The following is a 4,506-nucleotide window of genomic DNA, read 5'->3' on the forward strand; positions in this document are numbered from 1 at the left end:
CAAAGGAAAGAGTGCCACCTACTGACGCCAGCCTCCGTCCAGAACACTGAGCCACGAAAGGCACCATCAGAACGTGCAACCTTCAAAATGAGCAACTGTCTGCTTTCTCCCTTCACATAGGCACGGCCACCTCCCTTTTCATGGGGCAGAGGGGCACCCCCTGCAGCCTGGCCAAGGAGCCTTGGCTGCGCTGCTTACCCCACCATACCCTTTCCCCAAGCCCCAGGAAAACGAGGCGTCCCCATGCCAACCTGCCCTGTGCCAGCCCATGGCCAGGGTAGCCCCCCTGCCAGCCCCCCTCGCACTGGGCCACGGCTGGAGGTGAGGAACAATGATCCCTATTGTGACTAAATTTTCCCCTGAAGATCTCATTCAAGATGTTAGAGTGAGCGATCATAAAAGGAATTAATAGTTGATTCGCTGTATAATTTCCTAGTTCAATATACTTTAGTGCAGCGGCTAAATGAGCCATCCCAGCCGTTCAGTGGGGCCAGATAGCGACTTTATCACTGGGATCTCAGGCTGAGGAATAAAAGCAATTCTTCTGAAGTAATTGTGTCTAATTAAAAGAAACATTTAAAAAGTGTAACCAAAAGGAATTCATTTCAAATGGAAAATTAATGCTGAAAAATAGCCCTGAGCTCTCTTGTCGCAGCTAATAGCCAGGCAGCCGCAGAATAATTAAACTGTTTTGAAATGTCGATACCATCCTCCTCGGGAGAAGACGGCCACGGCTGAGCACATCACAGGCATCAGCAAACAGGGTGGCATCCAGAGAGGTGGCCAGCACTGGGACTTGAGGTCAGCAACGGGTTTCCAGGCGGGGTCCACCCCAGAGAAGGCTGGAAGAGGTTGATACCGAGGCACGCAATGAGGGGAGCCCCACTTCCTGAGGACCTGAGCACCCCTCTGAATCTTCAGAACAACCCTGCAAATTGAGTCTTATTATTATGATTGTTGTTATTATGATTGAAATTCAAAAAGGCAATTCCCTATAATAAGATACCTTGTCCAAAATCATAGCCACAGACCCGGGCTGAACCATGGCGGAGAAAACTCAAAAGACTGTGAAGATTGCTCCTGGAGCAGCTGCATGTGTAGAAAGTGAAATGAGAGGAGATGTAACTATCGGACCTAGGACAGTGATCCACCCGAAAGCACGAATTATTGCAGAAGCCAGGCCAATAGTGACTGGTGAAGGTAACCTAATCAAATAACAGGACTTTATCATAAATGCTCACCTGGATAATATCACTCCTGACACTGAAGATCCAGAACCCAAACCTATAATCATTGGCACCAATAATGCGTTTGAAGCTGGCTGTTATTCCCAAGCCATGAAAACAGGAGATAATAATGTCATTGTATCCAAAGCATATGTAGGCAGAAATGTAGGATTGACAAGTGGCTGCATTTTTGGAGCTTGCTGCAACCTGAATACTTTTGAAGTCATCCCTGAGAACTCGATCTATGGTGCACACTGCCTTCGTCGGGTGCAGACTGAGCGACCACAGCCCCAGGCACTACAGCTGGATTTCCTGATGAAAACCTTGCCAAATTATCACCGCCTAAAGAAGACGATGGAAGGAAGCTCAACTCCAGTTAAGAACTAAGAGCAATATAGGACATGAAGATAACATTTCATCTTTGGCCACTGTCCTTCAAAAGGGCCACAGGTTTATGCACTCTTAGCAGTTCACAGAATAATACATGTTGACTTTATTTTGTAAAATTGAGTTAGAGAGGAAAGTAATGAGTTTTTATTGTAACTGTCCTCTACAATTCATAGGAAATGTATTATTTTCCTATATCCTTGTTCCTTTTTTGAAAATTTACAGATTTTGTTTACCTTGTATTACATAAGACGTTAGCCACAAATTTTAGTTATGTAAAAGACTATCCACGATAAGAAAGGGCATATTGTTACGTATTTATATTCTAGCTGATGACAGGCCTTTAAGTGAGCATCCTTTAAGAAGTTTTTCTACTTGCATTAATCTTCCCAAAATAGCTGTCTTAATTTTTATTATGTACTAGCTGTATTAAAGGTAATGTATTTACCTGTCAAAAAAAAAATCATAGGTACAAGGGTACTTCAAAAAGTTCATGGAAAGATTCATATTATCTTTCCAAGAACTTTTGAAGTACCCCTGTACTGTGTAGTGGAGTCGAGATTCGAATCCAGGTCTGCCTGGCTCTGATGTCCATGTTGATTCTACTACACTGGCCGTTAGGACTCAGCACTGGCAAAGAGGCCAATGCTTTCTAATGCTCTAGTTCTCAATCCCGCCCACCCATTAAAGTTACCTGATTCCACACCCAGAGAGCTTTGAAAACCCAGCTCCACTCCCAAACACTTGGACTTCATTGGTCTAGGGGCAGTGTGGGCAACAGTATTTTTAAAATCTGCCCAGGGGACTCGATTGTGCAGCCAAGTTTGAGAACCATTTTTCTACCCCAGTCATCTGGCACCCTTTACCTGGCAAACAATCCCTGAAATCTTCCCACCCACTTGCTATGGGGAGTTTTGGCCTCCCCAAGCTCTGAAAGCAAATACCTTCCTAACAAGCTTGCAGTCAGGATGAAACGAACAAAGAGAGACTCATTTAGAGCCAGCACTTAGTAGATACTCAATAAATGTCAGTTTCCAAGTGGAGGGCAGCAAGAAGTCAGATCCCAAGACGAAACCTCTAGCAAGCCTTGACTTCAGCTTCTGACTCCTTTAAACCCTGGGGAGCGGGTGGACCAGGGAAAAGAAAAAAACTAATCTCAACAATTTATTTAGCAGTGAAGACAATCTGGCCAAAAGAGTTATGTTCCAGGGAGGTCATGCTGGCTTTAGAACCAAACCTGAATTATTGAATATACACGAAAACCCACTTTTTTTTTTTTAAGTGCTTACAGTTACTCAAACTAGGCTGAGTGGCCTATGATCAGTGATTAGGGAGCATGCTTTAATGAAATAGAAAGATAATTTGAAATATTTTGTTATCCATGAGTTGTTTATATGCTGCGAGGCATTCCTAAAGACCTCAGGAATACAACTCAGTCCCAATGTTGCCATTCACTGTGCCGGGGCAGCTGGGGAGAAGCACCAAGATCCCCAAGGGTCTGGCCACATTGTCCAATACAGAAGCCACTAACCACATGTGGCTATTTAAATTTACATTAATTAAAATTAAATACAATTTAAAATTCAGTGCCCCAGTCCCACTAGCCACATTTCAAGTGGCTATTGGTTACTGTATCAGGCAATGCAGATATAGAACATTTCCATCATCACAGAAAGTTCTGCCCTGGGCTAGTGTCAGACCCACCTAGAATTCAGACCTGGCATTGTCCTTGCTTGCTGTGAGTTTTGGGCAGAGTGCCTGACCTCCCTGAGCCTCAGTTTCTTCTCCTGTAAAATGGGCGGCACTATTCATCTCACCCTAGGCAGCAGGATTGTCACAAGAGCCAAATTAAGAGCTTTAGTGAAAGCAGTAGAGCAGCACCTCATCTGGAAGGTCCTGGAAGGACAAATAATGCTAACAGAATCTACTCCAATGTTTGGTTTTTGCCTTTCTTCCTGTTAGGTCTAAAGCTCCCAAACTTTCTTATTTTTCTAGCTGGGTCCTCACAGCACCCCCTCCCCAGTCCATCCTCCATGATCTCTGTCTCTCTCACACCCACCAACTCTACCCACACCATCAAGCAATCAGGAGGCAGATTCAAGCCTTGCTGGGGTCTGCACTGGCAGAACCAAAGGCTTAGACACATGAGCAGAGGGATTAGGGAGGAGGGGATTCCTGTGCTCTCAGAGTGAGCCTGAAAAAGGGATGGCCTTAAAAGCATGTTAGCAGGTGGAAGGAGCCAGTCTGGAAAGGCGACATACTGTATGATTCCAACCATGTGACATTCCAGAAGAGGCAAAACTATGGAGACAGTAAAATGATCAGTGGTTGCCAGAGGTTAGAGGGAGGGAGGGATGAATAGGCAGAGCATGGAGGATTTTTAGGGCAGTGAAACTATTCTGTACGATACTGTAATGGTGGATACATGTCATTACGTATTCGTCCAAACCCACAGAATGTACAACACATAGAGTAAATCCTAATATAAACTGTGGACTCTGGGCGATAATGATGTGTCCATGTTGGTTCATGATTGCAACAAAGGTACCCAATTGGTAAGGGATTTTGATAATGGGGGAGGTTCCTTTGGAGGGTAGGAAGAGGGTTAACGTGGGAACTTTGTCCTTTCCACTTGGTTTCACTGTGAACCTAAAAACACTCTAAAAAATGAAGTCTATTTTTTTACAAAAAGGACAGAACTCTTTTTCAGTACCTTGGTCCAAAGCAGATGCCAACAGCAGTGACCAGGTTAGAGGAAGGGCCCTCATTTGGGGTACGGATGAAAAAGACTCGTGCCAAAGCTCAATCATAAGAAAGGGGGATGGAGGAAGAGGATGCAAAAGAAACGATCCCACCAGAACGGGGAGGCAGCAGCGCTCGGCTTAGATCCAGC

The 4,506-nt window shown here is 44.7% G+C and overlaps 1 pseudogene; it reads left to right on the top strand.

Moving 5' to 3' along the window:
• Positions 1-1,043: 1,043 nt before the first annotated feature.
• Positions 1,044-1,613, top strand: LOC134362985 (dynactin subunit 6-like; annotated as a pseudogene).
• Positions 1,614-4,506: the final 2,893 nt, after the last annotated feature.

Source organism: Cynocephalus volans, chromosome 1, assembly GCF_027409185.1.
Source record: "Cynocephalus volans isolate mCynVol1 chromosome 1, mCynVol1.pri, whole genome shotgun sequence".
In the NCBI taxonomy this organism is placed as follows: domain Eukaryota; kingdom Metazoa; phylum Chordata; class Mammalia; order Dermoptera; family Cynocephalidae; genus Cynocephalus; species Cynocephalus volans.